At 33.4% G+C, this 21952-nt stretch overlaps 1 long non-coding RNA gene across 4 annotated transcripts; it reads left to right on the top strand.

The window, feature by feature from the left end:
* The first annotated feature begins 9832 nt into the window (after positions 1–9832).
* LOC108454695 (uncharacterized) lies at positions 9833–13066 on the top strand. Of its 4 annotated transcripts, none has more exons than XR_008271819.1 (3): positions 9833–10859; positions 11435–11620; positions 12285–13066. It is a non-coding gene; the product is annotated as an uncharacterized LOC108454695 (long non-coding RNA). The 4 variants fall into 4 exon arrangements; XR_008271817.1 differs by having other exon boundaries at positions 11435–12183; XR_001866759.2 differs by having other exon boundaries at positions 11435–13066.
* The last annotated feature ends 8886 nt before the right edge of the window (positions 13067–21952 follow it).

The raw sequence follows: 21952 nt of genomic DNA, 5'->3' as shown, positions 1-21952 counted from the left end.
CTTCTCCAATGACTCGATTATTGCAGAAAGATATAAAGTTCGAGTGGATTGATGATGGTTCAATCCTAGCAGAATTAAGAGCTAAACCGACATTTTTACAGCAAATATGTGAAGCTTAGAAGAATGATGAGAAGTTACAAGTTAAACGGGCACAGTGTGAGTCAGGTAATGATTCTGAATTTCAGATTGGTTCTGATAGTTGTTTATTATTCAGAGGTAGGGTATGTGTACCTCAAAATTCAAAGCTCATACAGAAGATTCTACGCGAGGCTCACAGCGGTATTATGTCTGTACATCCGGGGAGTAATAAAATGTATAATGATCTGAAAAAGATGTACTTGTGGTCAGGAATGAAACGTGATATCTCTGAGTTTGTATCAAGGTGTTTAATATGTCAACAAGTTAAAGCTGAACATCAGGTACCTTCGGGGTTACTTCAGCCAATTACTATACCAGAATGGAAATGGGAAAGAATCACTATGGATTTTGTATCGAGGCTACCTTTGTCTCCGAGGAAAAAAGATGCTATTTGGGTGATTGTTGACCGATTAACAAAGTCAGCTTACTTTATTTCGATACGTATGGATTATTCTTTAGATAAACTAGCTGAACTGTACATATCTGAGATTGTCAGGCTACATGGAGTGCCTGTCTCCATTATATCAGATAGAGATCCCCGATTTACGTCTCGTTTCTGGGACAAATTGCAAGAAGCCTTGGGTACTCAGTTGTATTTCAGCACTGCATTTCATCCTCAGACAGATGGTCAATCTGAGCGTGTAATTCAAGTATTGGAAGATATGCTCCGATGTTGTATACTAGAGTTTGAAGGTAATTGGGAGAGGTATCTACCTTTGATTGAATTTGCTTACAATAACAGTTATCAGTATCAAGCTTTGTATGGTAGAAAATGTAGAACACCATTATATTAGACAGAGCTTAGTGAAAGGAAGATACATGGGGTTGATTTGATCCGGGAAACAGAAAAAAAAAGTAAAGGTTATTCGGGATAGTCTAAAAGCAGCTTCCGATCGTCAAAAATCATATGCCGACCTTAAATGAAAAGAGATTGAATTTCAAGTCGGTGACAAGGTATTTCTGAAAGTGTCTCCTTGGAAGAAAGTCCTCCGATTCGGTCGAAAGGGTAAACTGAGTCCAAGATTTATCGGGCCATATGAAATCATAGAAAGAATTGGACCGGTCGCATATCGATTGGCATTACCACCAGAACTTGATAGAATCCATAATTTTTTTCATGTATCTATGTTACGATGATATCGATCAGATCCTTCACATGTTATTTCTCCAACAAAAGTAGAGATTCAACCGGATATGACTTACAGTGAAGAACCGGTCAAGATATTGGCACGGGAGACAAAAGAGTTTAGAAATAAAAAGATAAATTTGGTGAAAATATTGTGGAAAAAGCACGGGATTGAGGAAGTGACATGGGAACCGGAGGAGGCAATGAGGAAACAATACCCAAACCTCTTTACTGGTAAGATTTTCGAAGACGAAAATCCTTAAAGAGGGGAGAGTTGTAATGACCTAAATTTAAAGTTATCGGAACAGTGGTTTCGTAACCACAAATCCGATTTAAAGAGAAATTTATTTCAATATTTTTGCATGAAAATTGATATGATAGGAAAATCGTATGAAAATATTGATAGAAAAATTTTACCGATTTAGTGGTTAATTAGAAAAAGAAATTATTGAAGAAATTGGGTAAAAACAAGGTATCGAGACCTCTATCTCGTAAAACCGAGTCAAAAATAATTTTATAAATATTTATGAAATGTTAGTAATGTGGTATTAAAATTTCGTTAGGAAATTTTAATGTTTGAGTCGTCAATTAAATGCAAAGGACTAAATTGTAATAGGTGTAAAAGTTGCTAGAATGATTAAATAGCTTAAGAGTCTAATGAGAAAGGATTTAAAAGGAATTAGACCCAAAATTTATTTGGGCTGGAGGGCAAGGGTATGAAATCAGCAGAAAAATTGATAAATTAAGGGTAAAATTGGAATATTGCAAAATTAACTAAATAAAGCTAGGACTAAATAGGAAATATCTAGATTTTTCTTCATTTCTCTTCAATTCCAGCAGCTAAAAACGCCATAGGAGGGTTCTATAAGCTGGTATTTCATAATTTTTGCACCAAGTGAGTTAATCCTTTACTTTTTCTTGTAATTTTTGTGTTTCTAAGACTTTTACAACTAGGTCCTACTATTAAATTCATTAGTTTTTTATTTCATGGATGAAATTGAAAGTCACCATGGTTGAGTGTTGTAAGTTTATGATGACATAGAATGAAATTAAAGCTTTAATTTGTTTATGAGATGATTTTATTAGGTAATTTCAATAGAAATTGATTTTTAGGACCTAATTGTGAAAATGCTTGGAATTAAAGTCTATTGCTGAAATTCTGATTCCTAAAGAATGTAAACTAGTTTAAGGTGATAGAATAAAATGTTAATTGAGAAAAATCAGCTCAATTGAGAGGCTAATTGAGTAGGGACGAAATTATCATTTATTAAAAGCTTAGGGGAAAAATGGTAATAAACAGCTTGCACAAAAACAGTTTGGACAGCAGCAGTAGACTAATTTTGAAAAATCACCATAAATTGTAGAAATCGAATTAGAAGATGATAAAAATATGGAATTAAAGCTTATTAAGTCTAGTTTCTCATAGAAGAAATACTGTAAGCAATAGATTTGCTTTTGAGATATAATGAATTTTGTTAGACAAGGTCAGAATGAATTCGGGTTCCCCTGTTCTGACTTTGAGAAATCATAAAAAATTGAAGAAAAACAATTATGGGCTTAAATTTATATTTATAGAATCCTTAATGAGTCTATTTGTAAGAAAAAGAAACAAGAATATCATTTGAATTCTGTATGAAGAGATAATTAATTTTTAGTGAAGAAGGGTCAGAACTGTCGACAACAGAACAGGGGTAACTTTAAAGAATAAACTGTACTTATTGGCTAAACCAAAAATTCTGAAAATTTTATGGTAAGAAGATATGTGAGTCTAGTTTCAGGGAAAATTATCAAATCCTAATTTGGAGTTCTGTAGCTCAAGATAAAAAAAAATTAGTGACTATGACTCAAGTAGATAACTTTGAATAAACTATAAATAATAGTTGAATTATAGAGAATGTTGCATATGAACATGAAATGTATTAAATTGATAATTAAATTTATTTATTTAGATCCGAAAGATTCAAGTACGAAGCTAGATCGAGGAAAGAAAAAAGTTCGGGATTAGTAGATTTTTATTATTTACAAACAAGTATCAAGGTAAGTTCGTGTAACTTGAATTATATTCTTAAATGCTTGAAATGCATGTTTTTGATATGAATATGATTTGAATGTTCATTATATGGAAATTTATGAAGCATTGATATATTTGATAAAATGGGAAGAAATCCCGTTTGAATGAAAGGAAAATTCGATGGATCTCTGAAAAGGAATTGACGGTAAAAAGGATCTAGCCCGGACGGGTGATCCTATCCTGATATAGCCCTCCCAAAGAATATGTGTAATACCCTGAAAATCTTTACTGTAATATATTATCCTTGATATAATAAAATAAGGAAATAAAGTGATAAAAAGGGAAGTTTTGAGTTATGGCAACATTGGGAAGTAAATTATGATATCTTGATTCAGGAAAGGACTAAATTGTAAAAGTTAGAAAAGTTTTGTTGCCTAAGAGTAAATACTCAAGACTTAAAGGGTTAAAGTGTAAATATGAAAAGTTGAAGGACCAATAGTGTAAATATTTTAAGGGTAGAATGATCTAGAAACTAAGGAAAATGGATGAATTAGGACCAAATTGAATAAGTGAAGAACTATGAGGGACTAAATTGCAATTTTACCAAATTAAATGATGACTCAAGGATGGAATTCTAAAAGATCATGAAGGGCAAAATGGTCAATTAGTAAGAGAGAGAATTCTAGAATGTAATGATTATGTTAATGATATTTTAAATTAATTAATTGATAAATATTATTTTATTAATATTTTATGAGATATTTAATATTATTTTATTATTATTTATTTAGTATATAAGGAAAGAAAGATGAAGAATTTTCATCATCTTTCCTTTCCATGCAAACTAACGTGAGAGAAAGAGAGGAAGAAAGAAAGTTTTACTTTCTTTATAATTTGGTCCTTTACCAAAAATTCACCATTTTCACCCAAAAATCAAATGAATTTCCATAGCTACCAAGAGAGAAAATGTTAAGGAGAACATGGGGAGTTAGAATATCAAGTTGGATTCAAGAAATAGAAGCTGGAGGAGAGAAAATCAAGTTAAAGATTGGTATCAAGAGAATAAGGTAAGTACATCAAGATTTCAATATGTTTTAAGTTTGTTATTGTTGATAAATCATGGAAATAATGTTATAGTAGAGTTTTATTACATAAGGTCCTATGTTCTTGATATGTTAGTGAAGAGAAAATAAGAGAAAGTGATGAGAAATGGTGTAGAAAAAGAAAATAAGGGTGTTATAACATGGTAATTAATATCTTGCACTAAAATAGTTATGGACAGCAGCAGTAGTCTAACTTTGAAAAATCACCATAAATTTTATAAATTGAATTAGAAGATGAAAAAATATGGAATTAAATCTTAATGAGTCTAGTTTCTCATAGAAGAAACAGTGTAAGCAATGAATTTGTAAATTTTGATATATAATGAATTTTGTGAGACAAGGTCAGAATGAATTCAGGTTCCCTGTTCAGACTTTGAAAAATAATAAAAAACGAAGAAAAATAATTAGAGGCTTAAATTTATATTTATAGAATCCTGAATGAGTCTAGTTTTATTAGAAACAAACTAGAACATCATTTGAATTCTGTAAAAGGAGATAACTAATTTTTAGTGAAGAAGGGTCAGAACTGTCAGACAGCAGAACAGGGTGACTTTAATGAATAAACTGTACTAATTGGCTAAACCAAAATTCTGAAAATTTTATGATAAGAATAAAAGTGAGTCTAGTTTCATGAAAAATTAACGGATCTTAATTTCGAGTTCTTTAGCTTAATATATAAATAATTTAGTGACTATGACGCAAATGGACAGTTTTGAATGTACATATAAGTAAATAGTGAAATTATTGATAATGTTACTTGTTGTATGTTATATAAATTAAGGATGTGGAATGGAGAGGAGGAGGAGGAAAATATGTATGAATATTCATCTAGCATGGCTAATTTGCATGTTTTAGGCTCGGGGACTAAATTGAATAAAAGTAAAATTTTATGGGCAATTTTGTAAAAATGTCGAAATGACTAAATTGCATGAAATAGATTATTTTATTATTTAAATTACAAAAATTTAACGAAATTATCAATTTAGTTCAAGATCGGGGAAAAATGTTTTAGGGATTAAATTGAAAAGTGTTGAAATTATGGAAAATTTTGATATTTTATAGAATTCATGGACTGTTATCAATATATATGAGAATAATAGTTGGAAATAAGGATTAAATTGCAAGAATTTTACTTTCCGTCCCTAAGGATGAAATCGTCATTAATTAAAAGTTTAGGGGCAAAATGGTAATTTTACCTAGAGCATTAATTAAATGTATTAGAATATGAAATGAATGAAAATGATGATCAAATTTATTTATAAAGATCCGGACGACACAAATACGAGACTTGATCATGGAAAGAAAATATATCGAATAATGAAATAATAAACACGAGCAATCAATGAGGTAAGTTCGTAACTTGAATTATATTCTCAAATGCTTGAGATTGTATGTTATTGATGTGAATATGATTTGAATGTTCATTGTATGAAAATTTATAAAACATTGATATATTTGATAAAATGGGAAGAAATCTCGGTTGAATGAAAGGAAAATTGATGGATCTCGAAAAGGAATTGACGGTAAAAGGATCTAGCTTGGACGGGTGACCCTATCTGATATAGCCCTCCGAAGAATATGTGTAAAATGGATTTAGCCCGGACGGGTAATCCGAATTAGGGTCTGAATTTAGCTCGACTGGTAATTCGGATCCAAGCTCATTAGAGTAATTATCGTTGCGGGGATTTAGCTCGACCGGTAATCCCGACAATACTCTATGAGTTTATATTGCGGGATTTAGCTCGACCGGTAATCCCGCCGCAAGGATGAGGTTCATGGAGTGTGCTCTCGATATGAAATGTGTAAGACCATGGTTGAAAGATACCATGGCAACTTTGAGTGTAAGACCATGGTTGAAAGATACCATGGCAACTCGATATAAAATGTGTAAGACCATGGTTGAAAGATACCATGGCAACTCGATATGAAATGTGTAAGACCATGGTTGAAAGATACCATGGCAACGTGATATGAAATGAACAAGACCATGGTTGAAAGATACCATGGCAACATGACAGAAAATGAGTAAGACCATAGTTGAAAGACACTATGGCATCATGCCAAAGATAAATAAGACCGTGGACGGGAGACGCTCTAGCATCTGTTGAATAATTGATATTCAGGTAATATGTATCAGATGACGAATGGTTATATGAAATAATTATGAAGATAAATAAACAAAATAAGTATAAGTACATGAAATATAATTTATGTTAAGTTTGATATAAGCTATTACCGGAATAAATATACATAAAATATATGGAAATGATGGAGCATGAAATATTGATATAATGAAATGAATGATATATGCTTATGAAGAAACGGTAAGAGCATGATATGTTTCATGACATGTACATATATGATTATCTTTGATATGTTGATACAAGGAAATTATGTAATTGAGACTATTATTAAACTCAAGTGCGATATGTCGAGAAAATAGATATATCGATGTTGAATTTATATGAGATATGTGCAAGTATACTAACAATGTTGCTGTTTGATGCTTATACAACTGTCAAACTGTTGATTGAATGGTAATATATTTATTTATATGATGCATTGAATCGGTAAGTATTTAAATTTTTTTTAGTGATCTGTAAATGGTAGTAATGCTCCGAAACCCTGTTCTGGCAGCGGATACGGGTTAGGGGTGTTACAATATGTGTAAAATGAATTTAGCCCGGACGGTAATCCGAATTAGGGTCTCAATTTAGCTCGGACTGTAATTCAGATCAAGCTCATTAGAGTAATTGTCGCTGCGGGATTTAGCATGGACCGGTAATCCCGACAATACTCTATGAATTTATATTGCGTGGATTTAGCTCGACCGGTAATCCCACCGCAAGGTTGAGGTTCATGAGTGTGCTCTCTGTAATGGAAATGTGCGCACATGAATATGAATTGACGGAACCGGAATTGTACAATAAATGTGTACCTCTGAAAATCCATCGAAATTCCGATAAATTCAACGGGATAAATATGGAAAAATAACAAGGAAATGGAAATCATGGTATTGACGAGCTAATCAATCATGGTATATATATTATTGATACATGGAAATTATTTTACTAACTTGAATGTTGAGTTTGTGCATGTTAGGGTAATAATGCATTGAATGGATATATGAATATTTATTGCATTGTATTGAAAATATTAGGTAAGTATAATTCTTGTTACATGAGCTTACTAAGCACAAAGTGCTTACCCCGTTTCCTTTTTCCCTGTTTTGTAGTGTTAAAAGCTCGGAGGTCAGATTTGGTCAGAGACACATCACACTATCAACCTCAAGATTTCGGTATATAAAGAAACTTTATTTTGGAAATCAATGGCATGTATAAGCTAACAAAGTAAATGTTAACATAAAATGAATGTAAAGTTAGCCATTAGTATGGTTAACAAACCTGGTTTTAGATATGTGATGACGTTATCTTATAAATATGCATGAATTTATCTTGAAAATATGTTGAATTGATTTGGTTGATGTGGATTGGTCTCGATTTAATATTTCAGGAAAGGTTAGATATTTATAAAGGGGCTATGTTGATTATAAAAAAAAAAATTTAATTCGTAAACTCCGGTAATGCCTCGTACCCTATTCCGGCAATGAATACGGGTAGGGGTATTACATAAACATACACACATTACTTAAACAAACAAAACTTACAGAATTCACACATACAACCGAACCTATCTTTCTGGAAAATCAACCTTAACAGGATAGAGGTTTACCTTGGTTGCTACGAACTTAATTCAGAACAGAGACTTGACAATAGAATATCGATGAGAGATTTTCATGGAATAAGGGTTGTATTTATAGGCACTAAGTATCTTAGTGATCCTATGATACCCTACTTGACTTAGGAAACCCTAGTCGATTTAGAAGAAAGTTACTTGGACAAAAAGTATCCTAGATACACAATATCTTAATTTACTAATTTGAGTTTGACTCGACTTTGATTGACGAACCCCAATTTGCAACTCAACCGACAAACCCCGTGCTCACCAAATAAACTGGCGAACTTAATTTATAATGAATCTGGTGCAACCCCTTACCGCAGCTTTTGGCGTACATCACTTCACCGTATCTCTTGGCAAACTCCTTACTAATGTTCTTTTAGCGTACATTACTTTTTTGAAACTTTCTTGGCGAATCCCCAATTTGCCAAAACATTGGAGAACCCTTACTTGCAATGCCAAAATTACCAGGCCCTATCTTGGGATGTTACACTTAAACTACCAAAATGCATAAAAAAATGTCCTCCAAGTTAAAAAAAAAAAAGCAATTAAGAAAAGTAATTAAGCCCCTACTTTTTTAGCACTTAGTTGGGTACTTAAATTGTCAAAATGCATCAAAAAGGCTAAGGGCGGATCTAGAGGCGCTGGCAGTGGCCCCGACCCCCCTTAAAATGGAAACTTCTCATTTAAGCCCTTTATAATTTATAAAAGTTTTAATTAGTAATGATAAAATTGCACTTTGTCTCCCTAAAAAAGATAAAGATTTAATTTAATCCTTTAAAAAGTATAAAGAAATAAGCTATTAAAATGGCGAAATTGCATTTTGATTATCATAAAAATATATAATTGAATTTTGCCCACCCCAAAAAAACAATTTTCTGACTTTGCCCATGCCCTTAAGTCATATTTTTGGATCCGCCATTAAAAAAGGCCCTTTGACCATTACTGCCCTTAATTTTTCAATTAAAGCCACCAAATGTTACAACCACGGCGTGACTGTGGCAAAAAAAATGATAAAAACAAAAATCAATAAAATTTTAAAAATTATTAAATTTTAATTAAAATATTTAAAATTTATTAAAAATTAGAAAAATATATATAAAAATCGTAAAAAATATAAAATATAAAAATATAGAAATAAATTATAAAATTTTATAGAAACGTAAGAAAATTATAAAAATGTAAAGAAATATAAAATTCATAAAAATTATAAAATTATGGTATCAAAAGAAGTATTTTATAATTTTTTTATAACTTTAATATTTAATCATAAAGTTAACGATCAAAATTCCTTTTTAGTGGCAAATCCAAAATTATGATTTAGGCAAGGACAAAGTTAAAAAAATTTTGGGGATCGAATTAAATTTTATATTTTTATGATAATAAAAATAAAATTTCGCCATTTTAATAACCTATAACTTTATAGTTTTTAGAGGATTAAATCAAATTTTTATCAATTTTAGGAAGGGTCAAAGTAAAATTTTACTATTACTAATTTAAAATTTTATATAAATTATAAAGGGCCTAAATGAAAAAGTTTTCATTTTAGGGGGGTCGAGCCCCTACTAGCTCCTTTAGATCTATCCTTGACTTTTTTTTATGTATTTTGACAATTCAAATACTCAATTAAGTGAAAAAAAAGTTAAAATTTAATTATTTTTTTAAAAAAATTTGAGGGTCTTTTTATACATTTTGACCATTTAAATATGTAATGAAGTACAAAAATAATAGGGGCTGAATTATTTTTTTGAAAAAATTTAAGGGATTCTCACCCTTTTTATGTCCAAAATCCTCAATTGCCAAAGTCTCAAATAACTATTGCGGTACTACCTAATATGAAAACTTTAACATAAAATTTTCAATAATTGTCCCATCCCATGGCCTGCGGTGGAGATTGGGGAAAGGCGATGACTTTGGGTTCTATTTTATGGAAATTAGGTTTATTATAGAATAATCAAACCCGGTAGTTTGAAAGAGGATGAAGAGAGAAACATTTTGACAGTGAGATTGATTTGAGATAATGTCAGACAGCGGCAATAAAGGAGTATGACAATGTTTGGTATTTTTTTAAAGAGAAAAAAATTAAGTTTTATGTTTAAGAATAAATCCCTAAAGAAAAAAAGGAAAGAGAGGAAAAAAAAGTAAAAAATAATTTTAAATTTTAATGATATTATTATATTTGTTATATAATTATAATTAAAATGATTCGACTCGAATCTGACCCGGGTGTGATCCTATATAATAAAATTTTACAGTCATCTTAAGGGGATGGATCTTCTTCTTCTTAACTGTTAGACTCAAGTTCTCTCTCCTGACACATCCGTTGATCTAAAGTATCGACAATGATTTGGTGAGCGTGGATGGAACTCGCCAAAGATTTTGCCATTCTCTATGATGCTGAGGTTCATGTCATCATTTTCTTCAATACTGGCAAACTCTTTGGCTTCTCCAATTTTGGTCCAAAAGGAGCAGTACTCAATAGTGATGGGGGATGTTGAGAGGAAGTGAGCGGCACCAACAGAAGACACATGCACCAATTTCAGTTTCACGGTTTTATGATTTTATATTTCTAATCCCTTTGAAGCTCTCACATCCCTAATATATTTATTTCCTTTTTGGTCACTCTATCGGTGGAGCTGTGGTTTTGAAGGCAACTTCACATCCTTGTATTGAAGGAATGCTGGAGGGAGTTGGGCTGACCTCTCCAGCTTTGCGTGTTAAACCAACCCAAACAATTGTTGGGGTAAGTTGCTGCTTCTTATTCAACATTTGTGCTATGCTAAATAATTCTGTAGTTGCCTTCGAATTTTATTTCTTTAACTTAAGTGTTAAAAGTTAAATGTGCTTCGATTAACTAATCACCCATTATTGGTTTAATAATTTAACTAAGGAATATTTTTAATTTCACTTTTATATATGCGGGTTTCTTCTTGTGATCGATTTCTTAGTTATTTTCAAACGTTTATATTCTGTCAAGTGAAAGATCTGTGCAGATAAAATTATTTAGGAGGTGGTAATTCCTTTTAGAGACAGCTCTTCTAGTCTTAATATGAATATTGTTTTCATGGTTTTGCCCTATAATGCCGTCTAACTATTGTGGTTAAGATTTGTGAGTTACTTTGGTTTTGTATAACCATTTTTCTATTGTGTAATATCAATTACATATTATAAGAATAAAATGGGTTGTGGTTTAACTCAATATTCGTATGTATCCTCCTTGTATCCCGTCAAATTGGTATTTTACTACTGGTTGAAACAGTGATGAATTGCTACTATTTCTACTGTGCTCATGAATTGTTCGATGATATGCCAAGGAAGGATGCTTAAGGGCGAGCCTCTAGTATTTTCCTTGAAAATATTGAGAAGCTATAAAAAAATACATCTAGAATCAAGCCTGGTCTTACCCGGTTGCGTAGAAGTGCCCCCAAACCTTTTTCCTGCCATTAAACTGAGCTTTATGATTCGAAAGTAGGGAGTGATATTTTGGATATGATTCTTACAAAGGTATGCCAATGCTTCATTCTCATTTATTTTTAAAAATAATCTAGACGTATTTAGGTGTTTATTTCTAGTTGTCTTAACATAGCATAGCATCTCCATTTGGTTTCCTTCCAAGGTGTCAGTATTTATTGTGCAGAATATAACTAGCATTGCTGATAAAAAATAATTACATGTGCTATCATTAAATGGTTTCCTTAGTTTATGTATTTAATAGGGCATATTTTAATGTATGACGTGCATATCATTTGCCTATTTTTGTTATGTAGTTGAACCATCAATCATTTCAATCATGTCATCTTTGTTATGCCCACATTAAGCAAGATGACACATTTATACAGTGCTTGAAATAATTGGGAGGCAGATTTGTTATGCCCACCTATTCTATGTTTACAGCTCATAAGCTCAACTCTTACTGTAATCTAAATCTCATTTATGGAGATTGTATGAGACTTGAGGAATCAATGTAGTAACGAATGAAGGTCTCTGGTTGCATTAAGAAATTGAAAGAAAAAAGGCGCTACCTTAGAGGCTCAACCTCACTGAGCTCTATCAACAAGCCAGTCTTTGTAAAGAAATAAACTCTTAGTCCATTATATTAAACAGTGTAGGACTTTATCTGAATCACTGAATTTTTCTTCTTCTTTATTTGTATTTTGATTGAATGCAGGTATTAACTCCACCCAAGCATTGAGTTGCTGATAGTACTAGAAAGAACATATGTTTTCTTCCTACTTATTGGTTAATTTGTTCCCTTTTAATTATCTTTAGCACATATTTTAGTATTTTTAGTTCAGTAATTTACATTTTATGACTTAGTGGATCTTGGCTTATTTACCTTTAATTTTATCATATTTTGGTACTAATGTCGCTGCATGAGCAAATTTAGATTGCGCCCAGAACTATCGCCGCACTTGATAGCTGTCCGGATAGGAATGAAAATACATGAGCTGTCTAGTTTGGTACAACTAACTTGTACGTGCAAAGGTAGCATGGTTTTGATGAAAAGGACACCTGGGCTATTTGGGAAAAATATATAAATATTCACATGAAAAGAAAAAAAGAGAGTTTTTTTTGGATCATCTTTTTCAACTTATCCCTTGAAGCTTTCGGCTATGGCGGATTAAGCTTCGACGGGTGAACCAACGTGAAAACGATATAGACCAGCTCTTGACGAGAAGCCCTGAGTGCGACACAAGGAGGAATAGACAGATTCAAGTCGAGTTGTCTAGGAATAGTAATCTCCACTTATTTCTTTTATTTTTCTTTTCTAAACGCTGGTGATTACTTCCTATTTCATGTTAGTACAGAAATACACACGATTTATGAGTTAAATGTTATTTTATTCAATCTTACTTCTACTGTTTAATATTTGGGTTTGAATGTTTTTAGAATGGAAATTTTTTCGCGGTCACTGACATTGGAAGGTGCAGTGACAGTTCAAGCTAACAAGCATGGCAATGAAAGTTGCTTGAGGATTAAAGCAATTTAATCCACTTTTTCTTAGTAGTGTTACATTGTCATCATTGGAAGGTGTGACTAATGTGCATGTTTAATTTTTTTATTAAATATAGAAGTTAAGCTTAATAAGATATTCATTGCAATTTAATACATCGACAATCACATATCCTTTTACACCTTGTGAGCACTTAGTATATTGTTGAATATTTACGTTAGGAATTCTAGTTTATTAGTATCATATTTTATCTTACTATTTTCAAGTTATTGACAGCTACATTCACAATTTATCTCACTCCTATTTAATTATTGCACTGACATTGATAGATAAAAGACATCGATATCTTTTATGGGACCATTTCCAAGTTCATTTGGAAATCTTTATATATTAGTAGTTGTTGACTATGTCTCGAAGTAGGTTGAAGCTGTTGCAGTCCCAAAGGATGATGCAAAGAAAGTGCTTATTTTCACAAGCATATACTCACCTGCTTTGGCACACCAAATGCATAGATTAGTGGTCAGGGTACACACTTTCATTGCAACTAAGTGGCAACTGCATTGAAAAGATATGGAGTCAATCATAGAATGGCTACTACTTATCATCCATAAACTAATGGACAAGCTAAAGTGTCGAATCGACAACTTAAAAAAATTCTTGAGAAGGTTGTGAACCCTTCGAGGAAAGATTGGTCTTCCAGACTGGATGAAGCTTTATAGGCTTTATAGACAGCATACAAAACTTCATTAGGGATGTCGCCATATCAATTGGTTTTTGGGAAGGTATGTCTCTTGCCAATTGAAATGAAATATAAAGCAATGTGGGCAATTAAACAAGTGAACATGGACTATGAAGCTGTTGGAAAGAAAAGGCTGTTGGATATGACTGAACTAGAGGAGATTAGGCGAAATGCCTATGAAAACGTTGCAATTTACAAGGAAAAGACCAAACGATAGCATGATAGAATTATTTTCTAGCGACAATTTATCGCGGGTCAACAAGTTTTATTATTCAATTCTAGACTGAAATTGCACCTAGGTAAATTGAGCTCTCGTTGGTCTTGACTTTTCGAAGTTGTTAAAGTATTTCCTCATGGTGCAGTCATAATCAAGATTTAAATGATGGACACCAATTCAAAGTGATTGACCGTTGATTGAAACATTATCTTAGGAATATTGATCACAAGCAGGCAGAAACCATTTAATTGGTCGAAAAATTTTAATTCTTATGAAATTTATTATGTAATTTTATTTTTATTTTTATTTTGTTTCTATTCTAGTTTTTTTTTAATTCTTTTTATTTTTTTCTATTTTTGCATAATAATTAGGTACCATTGTCGACGCACTTGGGCTTTTTTTGTCGACGCACTTAGGTTTTATTGTCAACGCAGTTCATTCTAGTGTATTATCACTTTTGACTCAGCACAAATGAGGGCAGATCAGAAATTTCAAATCCCACCTTTTGATCAAAAGTCACCAAGAGGTCTGATCTGTCTGAACAGGCGCAATTCTCATTAGACATAATTATTCTTGCTAGCTTTATTTCCTTTTAGAAAATCACGTCTTTCCATCTTCTTCTTTCACTCACTATAAAACCCTCTTCACTATGCCGACTGTGAAACACCCAAACAACAATTTTTATTCACTTTTTTCCCCAAGTTCGTACACTTACACTTTTAAACCATCTCCACTCCATAAAACAAGCAAAATATGGCAAGAACGAGAGGATCGGCCAAGAAAGCCACCAAGCCTGTTGAAGAACACTCATCCTTTGCAACTGTAGTTCGTGAGTCGGAATCTTCTATGCCAACGAAGAAAAAGGAGCTGGTGATCTTTTAAATGAAAGCGACCAAAGATCGATTTCAAAAAAACATCTTAAAGCGAAACTTCCACCCAGAACAGGGCATTCTCCTTTCGCAACAGCAAAATTTGGGCAAACAAGTCTCCAGAACCATCTCTAAGTTGAAGTGGGCAACTTTCTGTACACATACTGGAACCTATTCTCCTTTATTGGAACATGAGTTTTACGCTAACTTTTATGACTTTGAGTTGGAGTTTATCTTTGTTCGAGAAGGTTTAATTCTATGGGATGCTACAAAAATCAATGAGCTGTACAACACTAAGGTGGATGACGATGAACCCTCCAAGTTTATTGAAGATATCGTAGACGAAAAAAAGGACTTATTGGTGAATGATTAATGTGTCGAATGAGCATTCCAGACGAGTTCACATCAAAAGAATTATACAATGCATCACCGCTTCTTGACACTGCAAAGCAAAATCTGGTTTCATTTTGTCAAATGCAAGCTACTGCTCTCTACTCACAGCACCGCAATCAACCTTGATAGAATGTACCTGATACATTTAATTGTTAAGGGCAGAAAGATTGATGTCAGTGCAATACTCCACCAAGAAATTGCTAACTATGCCGCAAGGCAAAATGGAATTTTGGTTTTCCTGTCGCTGGTGATGCTATTGTGCCAGTAGAAACGGATCGTTCCCCATGATGATGAAGAGATCTTGGAAAATAAGGGTCCGATCAATGAAGCGTTTATTGAAAGAATGACTCATGGCAAAAATACGCCGGTAATGAAGGAGGCAGGGACCAGCAAGACAAGGAAGGGCAAAACCAAAGTAGAAAGCCAATGAACAAACTTGATTGCAGATACATCATTGCTGCGAAAATGAAGGATATTGAGAAGTTGCCCAATTCCATCAGTAATACGCAGATCAGGCTTGTCGCTATAATAAAGGATATGGACAGATCACAAAATTTGTTCTACGCTTATACCAGGGCCTATAACAATTATATTGTAGCCACATTAGTTAGTTAAGCCTGACCCCACTCCTAGAATTTCCAGTGGTCCCACAAATTATCCGAGAGTATGAATCCTCCTCCTAGGAAGATGACCTAGAGGACCGAGACAAATCAGTGAAATCTCATCCCATTGTGTACGTCTTTGATGTTAAGAAAGAAGAGGAATCAAGGGACGTTGAGGAGTGCATGTGAAGGATTGGTAGCCTGGTCGAGGGTGAAGTCATTGCTAATAAAGAAGCACCTGCTATTGAGGAGGAAGTTGCTATGGAAGAGGAGGATATCTGTATTGAAGTTGTGAATAAAAAGGCCAAGGAAGAAAATACTAAGACAGAAGCTGCTGAGAAAGAATCTGTTGAGGATATTGTCAATGCATCCGAGCTTATGGATGCAACTAAAGATAATTTGGAGCTAGACTGGCAGAAGCTACAGAGGTAACAAGTGAGGAGCACCACAATTCATTGGCTATAGTGGTCTATATCGAACCACTCAAGGTGACCCCTCCTACACAAGAAACAACCAATGATATCGAGGTAGAGCTGGAACTTGAGGAGCAATCCGAGGATCGTGCAAAGCCAAAGAAAAGAAGAGAAAGCGCTCCAAAGATAAAAAGCGCAAGGAGGAGATAAAGAGGAGGAAGAAGAAATATCATGCAGCCACATTGATGGCCGAGGAAAATTGAGTTAGTTTATTTTAAGTTTTAGCTATAGTCTTCACACATTGCATCTAATTATAATTTAGTTTATTTTAAGTTTTAGCTATAGTGTTCATGCATTGCATCTAACTATAATTTTCATTTTGTTAGTGAACATTGTCGTTGCATTGTTATTGTCATCACATTTAAATCTTAGTGCATTAAGGACAATGTGAACTTTAAGTTTGGGGGAATGCATATGGGGATCAGAAATACACCCATATTTTAATTTTTTTAATGAAGCATACAAGGTTTATTTGTGGTTAATGCAATGTGTTGAAATTTTTTTGTTACATTCAATGCTTAATTCTTGAATTATGTGAACTATTAATGAATGAGTTGGATAAATTTGACTGAATGTTGTATCTTCAATTCTTGGATAATAATTTAGACTGCATTAGTAATGGATGACTAGTAGCATTCCTTGAATCTTGAATGAATCTGCCTTTTATACCTACTCATATGTATATATAGTTATGAATAAGTGACACTCCCAATTGGGTGTATTGTGAAATGTTAAAAAAGGAACACTCCAATGCAAGCGTTAGAAAAATGAATCTAGCCAAAGGCTGCCACTGCATGAGTGTGTGTCAGTGCAATTATATACTTCCTGGGGGTTTGTTGCATTTCATTGTTACTTCTCAAGAACAAGGGTACAATAATTTAACGATATCCCTTATTCACACACACAAAAATATATATATACAATAAATGTTGTATTGGTATATAGAATTTAAGATTTGAAGCATGAGGCTGGTTTTGATAAAGATGCAATCTTAGTCATTCATACTTATGTATTATCGATGCAATATTTTGTCATCTGAATGTGAATCATTCATTGGAATTTTAGGTGATTAAAGTTGCTAGAATGATCATTTACTTTAGTGAATTCTTATATAGCCTTGTCAGTTTCTGTTTTACTTGAGGACAAGTAAAAACTTAAGTTTAGGGGTGCTATAGTACTTGAAAGAACATATGTTTTCTCCCTATTTATTGGTTAATTTGTTCCCTTTTATTTATCTTTAGCACATATTTTAGTATTTTCAGTTCAGTAATCTACATTTTATGACTTAGTGGACCTTGGCTTATTTACCCTTAAGTTTATCATATTTTGGTATTGATGATGCTATATGAACAATTTCAGATTGTGCCCAGAATTGTCACCACACCTGATAGCTGTCCGAATAGGAACAAAAATGTGTGAACTATCTAGTCTAGTACAACTAACTTGTACGTACAGAGGTAGCATGATTCTGATGAAAAGGACACCTGAGCTATTTGGGAAAAATATATAAATATTCATATGAAAAGAAAAAAGAGATCCCTTTTTGGATCATCTTTTTCAAGTTATCCCTTGAAGCTTTCGGCTATGGCGGATTAAGCTTTGACGGGTGAACCAACGTGTAAAGGATGCAGATCAGCTCTTGACGAGAAGCCCTGAGTACGACACAATGAGGAATAGATAGATTCAAGTCGAGTTGTCTAGGAATAGTAATCTCCACTTATTTCTTTTATTTTTCTTTTCTAAACGCTGGTGATTACTTCCTATTTCATGTTAGTACGGAAGTACACATGATTTTTGGGTTAAATGTTATTTTATTCAATCTTACTTCTATTGTTTAATATTTGGATTTGAATGTTTTTAGCATGGAAATTTTATTGCGGTCACTGACATTGGAAGGTGCAGTGATAGTTCAAGCTAACAAGCATGGCATCAGAAGTTGCTTGAGGATTAGAGGAATTTAATCCACTTGTTCTTAATAGTGTTCCATTGCCATCATCGGAAGGTGTGGCTAATGTGTATATTTAAGTTTTTTTATTAAATATAGAAGTTAAGCTTGGTAAGATATTCATTGCAATTTAATACATCAACAATCACTTATCCTTTTATACCTTGTGAGCACTTAGCATTTTGTTGAATATTCACATTGGGAATCCCAGTTTATCAGTATCATATTTTATCTTACTGTTTTCAAGTTATTTCTTCAACAAATACATTCACAATTTATCTTACTCCTATCTAATTATTGCACTGACATTGATAAACAAAAGACAACCATCCTCGTGGGATCGATATCCGACAGACTCATATCTGTCTACTATACTTATATTGACAGTGTACGCTTGCACATTTTTGCTGTGATGTTAAGTAGCCGATCAGTTGCATCTGAAAAAAAAAAGATAAATCAGACAATCATAGTAGCAAGGAACCCTTGTGATCATAATCTAAGCTAAGAATAAGATCACAAGTAGAAACAATCAAAGTGGAATCTTCACTTCCAAACAGGTTCAGGAAAACCTTTTTCTTTTTTCTACTTTACACTCCTAACATTTCTCTATCCAAACTTGTTGTAAACAAAAGTGCTTTTCACAAATATTGATATCATTTTCTTTAACTTGTGATTGGAATTTATTATGATAGTGATGTAGTGGAGCCTAAGATACTCCATTAATTGTGTATATATTTGGAAAACACCTTTAGATTCTTTCCCCGACATGCAGTTTAGGATAATTGGTATTTGACTTCATAGTGTGCTATACATGCTTGATGCTGAAAGTGATTTTATGTGCATGTAGTTTAGTTTATTTGCTCTATAGTGTTACCCATATTGACATGACCTATGACTCTAATCTAGTGCCTATTAAATTTGACCCTCAAAATACTTGCAGAAAATTGTAAAAACCTTTTAATATTAGACAAGTATAAACTTTGTTTACTTACCACAAGAAGAAATTGAGCACATCCAATTTGCAATCATTACCCCACCCAACTTGTAAAACAAAATTAAATGGAGCAACCAAACATCGAGTAAGGTATTGATTCTACTGTGTTTCTTTAGTTATATAACAATGCTTGATTGTTCTGAATTTTTTAATCGCTATAAAGCATGACATAGTAAGATAAATCCTTCACATTCCATGTCTGGAAATACCTTGTCTTTCAATTTATCGATTAATTTGGTGAAATCATTTCATGCAAAAATATATAACCACATCTTACTTAACATTGTTATCCTATGTTGTAAGGAACTAATTATTCTACTACTATTTGATTTGTCCTCATAAAGCAGTATCAAACTTCACAGACTATAGTTCTACTTAAATACAAAAGCAACTGGGGTTATTTTCCATTATTAAGGCTTGCTGATTTAAGATCGCAGCCTCCAATTATTTGAGTTAGCTGATTTAATATCGCAACTCCTAACAGCTCGCTGACCTACGTTCACAACTGATTTTACTAAGGCTCACTGATTTAAGATCCCAACCTCTGATTATTTGAGTTAGCTAATTTAAGATCACAACTCCTAACAGCTCGCTGACCTACATTCACAGCTAATGTTATTAAGGCTCATTGACCTACATTCACTGCTGATTTTATTAAGGCTCATTGATTTAAGAACACAACCTTCGATTATTTGAGATAGCTGATTTAAGATCGCAACTCCTAACAGCTCGCTAACTTACGTTCATAGCTAATTTTACTAAGGCTCACTGATTTAAGATTGCAGCTCCAGTCAGCTTGTAACAGCCCTAACCCGTCTCTATTGCCAGATTAGGGTTACAGAGTGTTAGCGTACAATCGAAAAACATTTAACATCATAACATTTAAATAAATTAAACATATTATAAACTATTCAATCATATGCGTTTTGTCCCTAAATCAAGCCTTCGAGGCCCCTAAAAATAGCTTAGAAGTGATTCAGGACTAATTTGAAACAAAATAAGGATTTTAAGAAAAAGATGCAAAAATGTGAAAACAATGGTCACATGGCCGTATGGCTAGGCTGTGTGACATAGCTAGGTTGTGTAACATTCAAACAAGGAACACACGGTCATGGACAACCATGTCGCAGGCTATGTGCCAGGCTGTGTAACTATTTGAGTTACCATACACAGCCCTGTGTCAGGTCGTGTGCTATGCCGTGTAACTCATTGACTTGAAACACTAAGAAAATTCAAATGACACGGTCGTGTGATAGCCCGTGTCCTAGGCCGTGTGAACGCAAAATTTAACCTAAAAATCAAGCTAATTCAAGTCCAATTCATGACTAACCATTCAAACCATTTGGGCACACATTCAAGAGATTTAAAAACCATTCAAATACACATAAACATGCCATTTTGAACACCCTAATTCATCTAACCAATATGCCATTCAAAAACGCCACAAATATATCAAAACATCACTTACCAAACCAATTCAATATTGTATATTCCCAAACATAATAGCCTAGTTCAAAAACTACCACACATGACCATTTGTGTAACACCCCAAACCCGAGACCATCGCCGGTGTCGGACCCGAGGGGTTAACAAGCCAAGTTCACATGTTTTGCCCACCAATTTGACATTTCCAGTCAGGCTGGAAAACTGCGTCACTGTCGCCTTAAAAATCATATCTCGAGTTTCAAAACTCGGAAACTGGTTTCGTAAATTTTCCCTGAATTTAGACTCATATATCCATCCATGGATTTATTTCTAGGATTTTTGGTCGGGCCAATTGGTACAGTTTCTTAGTTAAAGTTACCCATGTTACAGGGATCGACTGCTCTGACCTTCGCGCGGTATAACTTGAATATCTCTCTGTACAGGGCTTTAATGCTGGTGTAGTTTGTTTCTAATGAAACTAGACTCAAAATGGAATCTGTACATATAAGGTATGTCTCCTAATTCTTTTTGTATAATTTATAGTGAATTTTTAAAGTTGCGACAGGGAACCCAGAAACCATTCTGGCCCTGTCTCACAATAGCTTTAATATCTCTTAACCTGTAACTCCTATGACCATTTCGTTTCTTCCATATGAAAATATACTCATCAAGGTTCATTTACATAGCTTATTCACTATTTAATTCCATTCCTATGAATTTTGGTGATTTTTCACATTCACGCCACTGCAGCTGGCAGCATCTGTTTTTAAGGTAGGGCTTACCTATTTGGTAGTCTCCATGAATCAACTAGTCTTGCCATACATAGGTTCATATATGATCATTTTAACCATGCCAATGGCTGATCATATGACCAAGATTCCCATTTCCAAGCCATAGCCACATCATGACACCAAATATATACATACAAACCACAATTAGTCTAAGTTCATGCTTCCTTTTCGAGCCATTTTCGCATGGCCGTACATACTTACAAATACAACATATTTAACAAACAAGAGGTAGTCCTATACATGCCATCTCAAGTTCAACCAAAATTTATACCAAAATGGAGGCTTGATAGTGTGGATGACTTGACTTCAACGATCCCAAATCCGATTGCTTGAGCGAAATCTAGAAAACCGAGAGCCAAAGCAACGGGGTAAGCATTTTATGCTTAGTAAGTCTCAAGGAATATAATCAACTCTAATTACAGCAATACATTCAC

This window comes from Gossypium arboreum, chromosome 10, assembly GCF_025698485.1.
Source record: "Gossypium arboreum isolate Shixiya-1 chromosome 10, ASM2569848v2, whole genome shotgun sequence".
In the NCBI taxonomy this organism is placed as follows: Eukaryota; Viridiplantae; Streptophyta; class Magnoliopsida; order Malvales; family Malvaceae; genus Gossypium; species Gossypium arboreum.
Note: the sequence above shows the minus strand (reverse complement) of the source record. Positions and strands in the feature narration are given on the sequence as shown.